This window comes from Octopus sinensis, linkage group LG12 (genome assembly GCF_006345805.1).
Source record: "Octopus sinensis linkage group LG12, ASM634580v1, whole genome shotgun sequence".
Taxonomy (NCBI): Eukaryota; Metazoa; Mollusca; class Cephalopoda; order Octopoda; family Octopodidae; genus Octopus; species Octopus sinensis.
This window is the reverse complement of record NC_043008.1, coordinates 78142124-78155423: the sequence shown is the minus strand read 5'-3', so window position 1 is coordinate 78155423 and position 13300 is coordinate 78142124. Positions and strand designations below refer to the sequence as shown.

Here is a 13300-nt window from a genome sequence, read left to right as displayed (position 1 = left end):
AGCAGAAGACAGTTGCCCAAGGTAGCACACAGTGGAACTGAACCTGGACCCTTGTAGTTGGGAAGCAAGTTTTTTACCGCACAACCACTTCAACACACACACACTTAGTAAATAAAAAAAAGAAGAAACACAAAACACACAACAACGCGACGATGTGGTACATGTAAAGTATTAACAGACGCTCAGGGAAGAAAAGAAAGATGGTTTCACGGTTCGAGCAGACGCTGTTCTTCGGAAACAGAAGAAAGTTCAATTAAAAAGAAGACGGAGGAAGAAAATCACCAACGATTCACGTGGTTACAATTTAAAATGACCGGAAGGGAATAGGTGAAGAAAAAGTATGTGCGTGCGAGCAAGGCTGTGTGTGTGTGCATGTTTATGTGCCTGTGTTTGTAGTAGCACGTGTGTGTGCGTATTTTGTACGTGTGTGCATGTATGTATATGTTTTGGGTGGTGGATTGTGTGTGGAGTATATGTGTGTTCCTCTGTGTGTGAGTGTATGTGTGCGTGCGTGTGCGTGTATGTGCGTGTGTGTATATGCCGATGTATGTGTAATTGTGTGCGTGTATGTATAAGTGTGTATTGTGTGGGGGGAGGTATGTGTGAGTTCATATGCGTGTGTGTATGTGTGTGCGTATATATATATATGTGTGTCTATGTGTGTGTGCATTAAAACATGGAAATTATTTGTTTGTAAGCTTAGAATAGTTTTTTTATTAACCATATATTATTGAAAATGCATTCATAAATAAAGCACAGAACTGGGAATGGTTATTATCAGTTTAGCCTAGACACAAGTAAATTCGGTCGAGCCTAGAGACAAGTTAATTAGACTTAAGTTGTCTCCTGGAACCAATTAACGACGTAGGGTGAGGTATGCCTGTATACACACACACACACACACACACACACCACACACACACACACACACACACACACAGAAACACACAAACACACACACACATGAATTAGTTAAAAGGATTTAATAGAATCAAGGTACATCATCACGTACGACGCCAGAGATGGATAAGTACAATAATATTGGGTCGACAGTAAGCATATTCAAAATCACTTACCTAAGTTTATTTATCGCTAATATTGCCGCTGAGAACATACAAGAATCATGCTGTAGACTTGAGATATTAAAAGTCATCGTAACCAAGCAGATATTCTACCGGTTAAGTGAGTATATACAGATATATACCTATATACCTACACATTTATTCACACACACATGCACTATATAAATACATATGTCGGCATTTATACATATTCAGTCAGACGTGTACAGACATACAGATAGGCTTGCATGCATTTACGTGTGTATATACGATGATGATTGTGATAATGATGATAAACGAGAAGCGGCAGTGATATATACATATATACATACATATATATATATATAAATATATATATATATATATTGGTAAAAACGGTAAGATAACAAAAGAAAGAAAGATACCCCAATATTATGTAAATAGAGGAATTTATCAATAAAATATGTTACATTTACTCAATAGTCAAGATAAAACTCTGAGTTTCAGATGCCGAAGTGGAAATCCACAACACCATCTCTTCGGTTATCTGGTCATCTGAAAAACGCTATGAAAAAATACCGTTATATAAAGGGAAATTACTGTGATATAATTCTGCTCGCGAACCCACGTGCGTACTTATACGTCCCTATGAAAACGTACACATCTTCACTCGCATTTTTCGCCAAATATATACGCATATATATACAAACTCATACACACACGAATGCGTACCGTAAAAGTTCATACATACGTCTATATACGCACAAGCACAAGAAAAATCATGGTTAAAGGTAACAGAAAAAAACATAAGGAAGTATACAAAACATAAAAACCACATTCATATACGGACATGCCCCTATGCACTCATACACACACACGCCCATATATGTACATACCCGCACATATTTATATACGCATACATACACACGCATATACAAAAAATGAATATACATATGTCCCCCCCCCCAAAAAAAAGGAAAAATACTAAGTAAAAACGTCTATATATATATATGTGCATTCTTATGCCCGCATACACGCACACATCTAAAACTGCCCACTCATACATATTCACACACGTGTACAAATGAATCTATATACACATCTATATAGGCACAGGAAAAAATGCAGGATAGAAAAGTACAGAAAAAATTAAAGTGTGAAAATATAAAAATATATATGAAATAATAAAAGGTATAATGAGATAAAAAACTTTTTGGGACATAATATAGAAAGCAAGTTCTATCTGTTTTCTTTAGGGGACCAAAAACGTAACAAAAATTTAGTCACATATGGGCATGAACCGAAAAGTTCTGTCCTTGAGTTTAGACATGTAGTAGGGTCTAAGCTGCTTTTCCAGATAAGCCATCTCTCCATGTCGCATAGACCGCACCTTTCGCTGCCGTTGGTGTAGGGCTTACATTTGGCCAAAATCTTCCAATGGATGTTATAATCGACACCTTTATCTTTTAGCCCAACAGTAAGGCCCACGTATTTCTTCGTCGAAACGGTGTCTTTAGTGGTTATAGAGTCCACGGTAGCTTTATAGATGATGGTCTCGGACATGCAAGCTCCATCTAGCGGGCACAATTTTTTATTCCTGCATGAACAGCTGTTTTCTTGTTGTGGTTTTTGTGTGTTATGTGTGATTATATTTTTAAAATTGGTTGTAGAACTAAAACTAATTCTTAAATTGTGTTTATTGAAGAGTTTCCTATAAGTATGGTTAACTGGAAAATGTCTATCTATCATTGTTAAGAAATATATACCTATATTGAAGGTCACCTCGGGTGAGTAAGGGGGTGTAAACCAGATGAACTTCCTATTTCTATTTTTCCTCTTCTTTACTGTTGGGCTAAAAGATAAAGGTGTCGATTATAACATCCATTGGAAGATTTTGGCCAAATGTAAGCCCTACACCAACGGCAGCGGAAGGTGCGGTCTATGCGACATGGAGAGATGGCTTATCTGGAAAAGCAGCTTAGACCCTACTACATGTCTAAACTCAAGGACAGAACTTTTCGGTTCATGCCCATATGTGACTAAATTTTTGTTACGTTTTTGGTCCCCTAAAGAAAACAGATAGAACTTGCTTTCTATATTATGTCCCAAAAAGTTTTTTATCTCATTATACCTTTTATTATTTCATATATATTTTTATATTTTCACACTTTAATTTTTTCTGTACTTTTCTATCCTGCATTTTTTCCTGTGCCTATATAGATGTGTATATAGATTCATTTGTACACGTGTGTGAATATGTATGAGTGGGCAGTTTTAGATGTGTGCGTGTATGCGGGCATAAGAATGCACATATATATATATAGACGTTTTTACTTAGTATTTTTCCTTTTTTTTGGGGGGGGGGACATATGTATATTCATTTTTTGTATATGCGTGTGTATGTATGCGTATATAAATATGTGCGGGTATGTACATATATGGGCGTGTGTGTGTATGAGTGCATAGGGGCATGTCCGTATATGAATGTGGTTTTTATGTTTTGTATACTTCCTTATGTTTTTTTTCCTGTTACCTTTAACCATGATTTTTCTTGTGCTTGTGCGTATATAGACGTATGTATGAACTTTTACGGTACGCATATGTGTGTGTATGAGTTTGTATATATATGCGTATATATTTGGCGAAAAATGCGAGTGAAGATGTGTACGTTTTCATAGGGACGTATAAGTACGCACGTGGGTTCGCGAGCAGAATTATAACACAGTAATTTCCCTTTATATAACGGTATTTTTTCATAGCGTTTTTCAGATGGCCAGATAACCGAAGAGATGGTGTTGTGGATTTCCACTTCGGCATCTGAAACTCAGAGTTTTATCTTGACTATTGAGTAAATGTAACATATTATTTTTTATATATATATATATATATATGTGTATATATATATATATATATATATATAATATTATATATATATATGCACTCACAGGTCATTCTTCGACACCCATCCCTTCTCCTCTCTGATTCCTTCTTCTCTCTCTTCTCTCTCTTTGTTGCGTTTGTCCCTCCTCTCTCTCTCTCTTCCTTTGCTTCTCTTTCTTTTCTTTTCCCTCTTCTCTGTCACGTGACTGTTGGCCGAAATCTGCCTTTCAGCTCCTGACCCTCGTCGTGTTAACATCGTTGTTTTTCGTCCGCCGCTATAAAGGCTTCTTCCAATGCGCCAGAGAAAAAATTTGTTTGCTTGTTATCAGTCGTAAGACACTTGTTGTTTTCACCGTTAATGCTTCTGTATTTCATGTTTCTGTATTCCATTATTGTTTTTTGTTTTTTTTATATCTGTCCCTTTTGCTGTCCTGGTGTTCGTATGCATTCGATCCTTCTTCCAGGAAATCTACGCTTCCAGCTTAGTTTTTCTAATGCTCGTTGCTTAGTTTTTCTTGGAGGGCTGGCCGTGATCTAGTAATCTCAAGATTAATCAGCCGAAAATACTACGATGATCCGGTTCTTGACTGAAGACTGAGGGTTTCGAGTGTCCTGTCCGTGTTTATTGTGTCGTCTTCTAAGAGTTATACGTTCTTGTCCATGTTGTATTTTTCTACATACCTTAATATATATATATATATATATATACACATATATATATATATATATATGTGTGTGTGTGTGTGTGTGTGTGTGTGATATAATTTTAGGGGATTGGTACCTTCATGGTGACAAGTCGTACTTTTCATATCTCTAGCCAGTCAGTAGCCAAAGAAACATATTTCAACTCAAACCAACAGTAACGTTCCTTGATTTTTCCCAAGACCCTCGAATTCTACTATCTTATTATCATCGGAGGATAAATTTACACTAGTTTAGATACCACCTGGTGAAACAAAATATAAACCAGCAGTGCTGGCAAAAGAAATCGAATAATCTCAAGATTAGTTCTAAAATTAGACTCGTGAGCACAATTAATTTCTCTTGATTTGTATAAACACATCACTCTTTCTGATTTGTACTAAATACACTGAACTCTCATTACACAGTTATTGCCACACATTTCCGAATATATCAACATAAACTCTCCCACAGCACATTCACGATCATGCATCAGATCAGCAATAACTGACGTACAGTGTATAATACTGTTTTATAATACAGTATCTAATACTGAATATGGTCAATAATATTCTAAAACGTCACCGGGTAGAAAACGAAATGAGTGCACTGATAAATGCTTGGTACGCTCATCATAACCGAAAAATTAACGTCACAGTCCTTGTACAGATCTGTAAAACAGATAGTAAAAAAAGAAAAGAAAAAAAAGAAAAAAGAAATCACAAGTCATTTCATATCTTACACACGCACATGGTAATACTTGAAGTTATACTTGTCAATACCAACAGGTCTGGGGTCACTTCAATGACCCGTTAGCCAGCAGTTAGCAACATCCCTCTGATATCGCTATCTGACCTAATTCTACCCAACACTACCGTGGCAAACCAGGGCTCACTACCGCAATTACAACACCCTGCTACTGCTACTACATTGGAATCATCTTGTTTGGTATCACAATCTGATCTCATTCTACCTAGCCTTACTATTCCAAGCCAAGTTTCACTGTCGCTTCATCAACAACAGTCAGCTACTGCTATTGCTACTACAATAGGACCACTGAAAAATGAGTCTACCAATATAGAAAAACCTCCACGTCAAAAATCCTGTCATTGCCATTCCCAAGGCAAATGTAGATTTAGCCCCATCGGCACCACCAACAAGGGACGCTGTCCTTTTTTCCATCCTACCTTATACCGTAGACATGGTATAACGGAAAAAAAAACTGCCTTCACCTTCACCTCAAATACTGTCCTAAGTACAGAGTCAATGGCCTTGATCCTAAATATGGATGCGTAAAAGTCAATGGATGCACCTTCTTCCATCCTAAACCCTATCACTAAGGATGTACCTGAACTAGCACCATCTGAGGAGCACAAAACGAACAAAAAATAAGGATAAACAGCAATGGAGGGGTGCTTCAACAACAACAAAAACAAAATACAACCACACTTCACCTCCTAAAAGCAAACAATGAAGATAGAGCTATGGGAAAACAATAACACCAAATAACATAAACATGAACAATGTATTATCTGACCAAGTGGCAAGCCAAAAAGGTAACTCTTTTTTACTAACTTATCTAGTAAATATGAAGGCCGACCTAATCCAGGAGATCCAACGAGTTATCAGCAGCCGTATATGCAAAACACAAGGAACACCCACCACCATCAACTTGCACATCACACACACAGAGCTCCATGCAAAAACTACCCTCACTGCTACCTCTGAACAACATAACACACAACACTAAGCGCTTAGAACAATACAAACATCAAACTACCCTGCCTCGGCATTCCTTCTAAATGTACGTGGCATCAACCCATCACTCACTGCCCCAAAATGGAAGATCCCATACATAGAGAGTTGGCTTTCCGAAATGGCACACTGTATCCCTTTCTTTATCCTCACTGAAACTCACTTAAACAGCATTCACATGGATACCGAGGTGAAAATAAAAGATTTCACCCTCATACGTGAAGACCGCACGGACCGAAATAAAGGAAGATCAGCCATCTTCCTCCATGACTCCTTTGCAGTTGATGCCAAGGACATATTTTCCAATGGCTACTGTGTATCCATATCACTATTCAACAAGGCTAATGACATGACAACTGTTGGCTTCTGCAGGCCTCCCCAACCACCTCTAAATTACTTTGAAGAATGCTTCAACAAAATCAAGACCTTCCTTTAAAATTACAACTCCGGAAACATACTGGTGATGGGTGATTTTAAGATCCCTTATATAAATTGGCCCAGGAATACTCTGAAGTTAGGCAAAGCAGCAGCAGAATGACTCTTTAATCTAATGGTGGAATTGTTCTTGACAGAGCTAGTACTCGAACCAACAAGACAGAATTAAACGATATTGGATCTTATATTAACAAACCACTCTAGTTCCATTCACAGCATTTCCGTTGAAAAGACTCTCCTCTCGGACCACGACATGATACTCTGCAATTTTATTTCCGGCATATCAAAAGCAAACCATCCAATTCCTCTCCACTGCACTTATTTGACAATATAAACTTCCACAAAGCGGACTGGGGATCAACCAGGAAGGGTCTGTCCTTTTTCGACTACTCCTTTACTCTTAGTTCCCCTGACATTGAAACCACATGGCAGCGCTTTGAGAACACTATCACCTATACATGCTCAAAACATGCACCTACGAAATCCACTAGCAGGAACGGAAACAGGCTCCTTAGAGAGCGAGAGAGAGAAAGAGAGAGAAAGAGAGAGAGAGAGAGGGGGAACTCATCAGGAGCATCAGCAGACTTAATAGAAAAAATCAACCAATTAAAATACTTCCACAACCAACACATACAACATCCACATTCAGCAACAATGTAAACGGTGGAGTTAGAAAAAATTCATCTACAGACCAATATGAAACCTACATTGAAAATTAAAGAGCTGCAGAGGAACAGTAAGTAATAAAAAAAAAGAAACAGAACCCAAAAGTGTTCTTTTTCTATACAAATAAGCATAGGGCAGCTGTCTCACCCGTTAGTCCATTGATCGATGATAACGGCATTCACAAAGATGGTGCTAAAGAAATGGTAGAAGTACTACAGGAGCAATACTACTCTGTCTTTAGTGATCTCACTGATATTGACGTAACTGCTGTGGACGAAGTTGAATCCAAACATATTATCTCGGACATAACCGTTACTGCTTCAGACATCATAACAGCTATAAAGGAGATCAAATACTATTCTGCTGAAGGCCTGGTAGATTCCACCAGTGTCCTCAAGGAATGTAGACACCAACTTGCAGTCCCTCAAACCAAACTCTGGAGAAATTCTTTAGACTCAGGTCATATACTGAAACAGTTCTTATCCCAGTCTATCATCCCGGTTTTCAGACAAGGGAACAGATCCCTAGCAGTCAATTATCGCCCAATCTCACTCATCTCCCATATCATTAAAGTGCTTGAAAGCGTGATGAAATCAAAGATAACTGGCTTCTTGAAGAGCCACAATCTCTCAAATTCAAACCAGCATGGCTTTCTCTGCGGCAGGGACTGTCTAACACAGCTTACACCACATCGATGATATCCTTAAAGCCTTCGGATCAGGTTCAAAATCTAACGTCCTATATCTTTACTTCAGTCAAGCGTTTGACAGAGTCGACCACAATATTCTACTGTGAAAATTGTCAGATGTTGTAATCCGCGAGAACTACTATACTGGATTGAGTATTTCCTGGAGAACAGAGCACATGATGCGATCGGTGGAATCCACTGAAGCCCAGCTCCACTTTATAGTCTATATAAACGACCTTTCCAGCGTCATAAAACACGGCAAAGTGAAAATACTCGCTGATGACTCTAAACTCCAGAAAATTATCAATGAAGAAAACCGAACTGAGCTCCAGTTTGATCTACATGGTGTGACTCAATGGGTAGACAAAACTAAATGAGGGAAACTTTGAGCTGCTGCATTTGGAAGAAAGACTTTAGAAGAAAGACTATATCTATCTATGTATATATATGTGCGTGTGTGTATACATGTATGTATATGTATGTATGTATGTATGTATGAATATATGTGTGTATATATATACATGTATATATATATATATATATATATATATATATATATATATATATATTATATATATATATATATATGTAAGTAAGTCATCTAATCACCCGCCGAATATACTAAAATCATTAGTTAGAAATATTTCCCAAAGAATTTCAAAATTATCATCAAATAGTGATATATTTAACTCTCACTCTAACCATTACAATATCGCATTATCCAAGGCGGGATATGACCAGGAAACCACCTTTCTTGATATGGATAGCTCAAATCACCGAAAGAATGAAGTGAATGTAAATGACGTAAGTAATAATAAATCTCATACCCTACATAAACATAAATTAATGGAGATAAAGAATCTAGTGTATAAACCAAATTATGGGAATAAAAATAGGGAACAGATCATAAATAAATATGAAAATGCTAACCTAGGTAAACCTGATAGGCATAAAAATAGTAGTAAAAGGAATAATAATTCTCGTGCGAATACTGATAACACTAATCCTTCCCACTCATACTTAAACAAAAAATATAAAAGAGAAAATATCATTTGGCTAAATACCCCCTTTAATTGTACGATCTCGACGAATGTGTACAGTAGATTTAAATCTATACTGGAAAAAATTTCCCAGCCTCCCATAAATATCATAAAACAATTTCTAGGAGATCAGTAAGAATTTCATATTCAACTCTCCCAAACATGGCTACCATAATAGCTAGACTTAATAGTAAAAACATTAAGTTAACCACGAGTAGAATGAATAGTAACAACAAAGATAGTAATAATAATTGTAATAATAGCATTAACAATATATATAACAATAATAATAATAACAATAATAATAATAATAATAATAATAATAATAATAATAATAATAATAATAATAATAATAAAAATAAAAATAATATTAATAATGATGATAACAATAATAATAATAACAATATTGATATAAATAGTGATAATAACAATACCAATAATATAGGTAGCATAGATAAAAGTATGGTAGGTGGGAATGATGGTAAGAATGGATTAATAACTAGTAACCCTAATTTGAATAACAACGTGATTACTAATAATGAAAGTAATACTAATACTAATAATAATTTAAATAACAGTAATGTGAGTGAACTATCCTTAAATAATTCCAGAACTGAATACTATCCCCTCAGTTGTAATTGTAGGATAAGATTAAAATGTCCGGTATCTGGTCGTTGTTCGGTCCAAAACGTAATTTATAAATGCACTATAATAACCTCTAACAATAGCTTTCTTTATTTCGGATGTTCGGTGGATCTTAAAAGACGTCTTAACAATCATTTTTCATCTTTTAGACTAAAACATAAGGCAGGTTGCACAACACAATCTAGCAAAATTTGGGAACTAAAAACAAATAATATAGGATTCAACCTAAAATAGGATATAGTTAGAAGGACGAAACCTTATAGAAATAGTAGGGAAGGTTGTCAACTTTGTTCTATGTAAACTTATGGAATTTTAAAACGTCAGAGTAATATAAATCTGTTGGGATTATCTTGAATACATTCCACAACCCGAACGTTTAAATACTTTAAATAAAAATTGTGAGTATTCCTATATTTTTCAACTTTTAACTTTTTATTATAATAATAATAAGAAATATACTATACTAGCTTTCAATTTAACTTTCATAGATGACTAAAAAAACTTCACTGTAAACTTGAAATTGGATTTTTTTCTAAATCTAATCTAGTTTTAAAATTAATAAGGCTTCCCCCCAGTTATAAAATACTATGCCTACTCATAATAATAAGTAAAGGGGATTAATGACTATTTGACATTGACCTAATTTCTCTCACCAAATAGTAGTAATTGGCATTTTGTTAGTGGCAACTACTGTCTTCAACTTTAATTCCTTTTATGGTATTATGTAACCTCCTTTACCCCATTCCTACAACTAAAAAATCTTTATTACTTTTAACCTTATAGCAGTTAGATACAACCATAGCTTGGTCAGTCAGTGGTTGGACTTCACTACCTCATATGTTCCTAAAATTTAAATCTACATCTTTGTCTGTATATCTACCTTCTCTATAATGTTGCTACTTGATTTGAAAGCTTTTATATTAATGGAAAACCTATATAATTGGCTGATGAGCACTCAGCATCTTAAATCTGTTTTACAACTTTTAATAAAAAGATGTAGTGCGAAACAATTGTACCAAATTACCGGAGTCATTCTTGTTGCTTATTTTGATTATATATATATATATATATATAATATATATATATATATATATATATATTATATATATATATATATATATATATATATGTATGTATATATATATATATATATGTATATATATATATATATATGTGTGTATATATATGTATATATATATACACACACACACACACACATACATATATATATATAATAATATATATATATGTGTGTGTGTGTATAAGAAGTGTGCATATTTATGAATAAATCTCAATTATAATGGGGAGGGTTGCTAAAACACTTACATGTCTAGGAATAGCAGTCAAAACCGCCTTAAAGCCATTATAACCAATCATATATCTCTTCACAATAAAGCTGTCGGCGAGTAACATTGACACAAAGTTCAAAGCTTAAATGAAAGGTAAGTTCTCTATTGCAATTTCGAAGTTAGGAACCAAAACGGTTCAACTCTTCTCTTCAGGAGAACATACTTCTAGATACAAATTAACACAAAAAAACATACCTTGGCACTTAACATATGTTCCGACCGGCAAGAGTAATGTGTCAGCCTCTATCCACGCATTCAAATTCTAAATTCCAACATCATGCACAGCGTTTATAAGGAAATACCAGTAAATCGAGCCAAGGCGATAAACTAGATATGAGTGAAAAATGAAATAATAAAAGGGGAATGTGAAAATACGTTAAGAAAGATATATCATAAATAATTCAATATATATATTTATATTTATATTTTTATATATAAATATATGACGTCTATATCTAGCATATAGTGGTCAGTCCTCTAAATTTTGTATATATATATATATATATATATATATATATATATATATATATATATTGCATATAGAATTTGTTTTGGGGGCTTAAAAGTGCACCTGAATTTGAAAAACGTAGTTGTTTTCAAACAGATTTATTCACATACAAACCAAATGTATATAAAACAAGGGGATTTTAACAGAATTGAAAATAACGAAGTAGAAATCGAGCAAACATGTTTTAACGATCAAATATTCACATAAAATTCAATGAGGTTCACAGGGATAGATAATATCAAAATAAATGTTTGGCGAAGAATATAACAAATGTACATTACTAAAAATTCGATCATATTGAGTTTTTATAGAATACGTGAACAAAAGAGAGAAGAGAAAAGGGGACGAAAACAGCCATACATACTTCATTCAGCCACTCACAGCGTGTAATAATATCAGAAACCTAGGAGTAATTGTTGATATCGTAGCTGGAGTGCCAACATCAACAATAAAGTCGATATAGCTCATGGGATGAGCGCCTGGATCCTAAGTACCATCCGGTACAGATCAAAGAGGAAAAGGATCCTATCACCTTTAAACGAAATCTGGACAAATTTCTTCCAGGAATACCAGATAAGCCACGTATGCCGTGATAGAACTCATTCAACAAGAACTCACTATCCGAATGGACAATGAAACCAAAAATCTTGACTTAAAAAGAATTTAGCTATTAAGTTAGACATGGCCTGGATCAAATCTTTGGTTGAAACATATGTAATGTATATATATATGAGAATTTGTTCTTGGAGTTTGAAAGGGCACCTGGATTTGAAAAGTGTGTAGTTGTTTTTAAATAGAATTATTCACAAATATACCAAACTTGTTTCTACAGATTTTTGTTTATCAATGGTACAAATGTATATAAAGCAAAAGGTTTTTAACAGAATGTAAAATAACGAAGTGGAAATCGAACAAACATATCGAAATGATCAAACGTTTACATAAAATTCAATGAATTTCACAGGCATAGACAATATCAAAGGAAATGTTTGGAGAAGAATATAACAAATGTACGTTAACTAAAAGTTCGGTCATATTGAGTTTTTATAGAATACGTGAACAAAAGAGAGACAAAACAAGGGGAGAAGAGAGAGAGAGAGAGAGAGAGAGAGAACAAGAAAAATGTTCTTACAGTTTCTGTCGTCGTGCGTGTGGTTCTTTTTCCGTCGCGTACGGGGCTCTTCGCTTTTAATGGTGTTTTGTGTGGATAAGAGAATATCTTGTGTATATAAATGTTTTTACGCGAAAAGGTCTAATTTTGGATTCGTTATAATTTTGATGACGTCTTATTATTTCTGGTGGATGTTTTTGATCAAAAGATAGAGTTTGTTTTTCATTAGTTTTCTGGTTGGATAATTGGTTGGTTGGTTGGTTCCTTGTACATAGAAACAAATTTTGATAGGTAATAGGTTTCGTGGCGTCACATTATTTTGTTTTGTTTTGGTGAAGTTTGGTGTTCTGCTTGACTGACTTCCCGGTCATTAGTTTTTGCGTAATGGACATCAACCGTTCCGGTTAGTTGATTCTCTTAAGCCGCTGATATTTGAGGTGTATGATAATACTCAATATGACCGAACTTTTAGTAATGTACATTTGTTATATTCTTCGCCGAA

At 34.8% G+C, this 13300-nt stretch overlaps 1 long non-coding RNA gene across 1 annotated transcript in view; it reads right to left on the bottom strand.

Moving 5' to 3' along the window:
• The window catches only part of LOC118765680, a 64231-nt gene extending 51228 nt beyond the window's left edge, over nt 1–13003 (bottom strand). The window contains exons 1-2 of the long non-coding RNA XR_005001549.1: nt 12820–13003; nt 11375–11506 (exon numbers count right to left, since the gene is read on the bottom strand). This is a non-coding gene — a long non-coding RNA (uncharacterized LOC118765680). The remainder of the gene's footprint in view (nt 1–11374; nt 11507–12819) is intronic.
• Between the last annotated feature and the right edge of the window lie 297 nt (nt 13004–13300).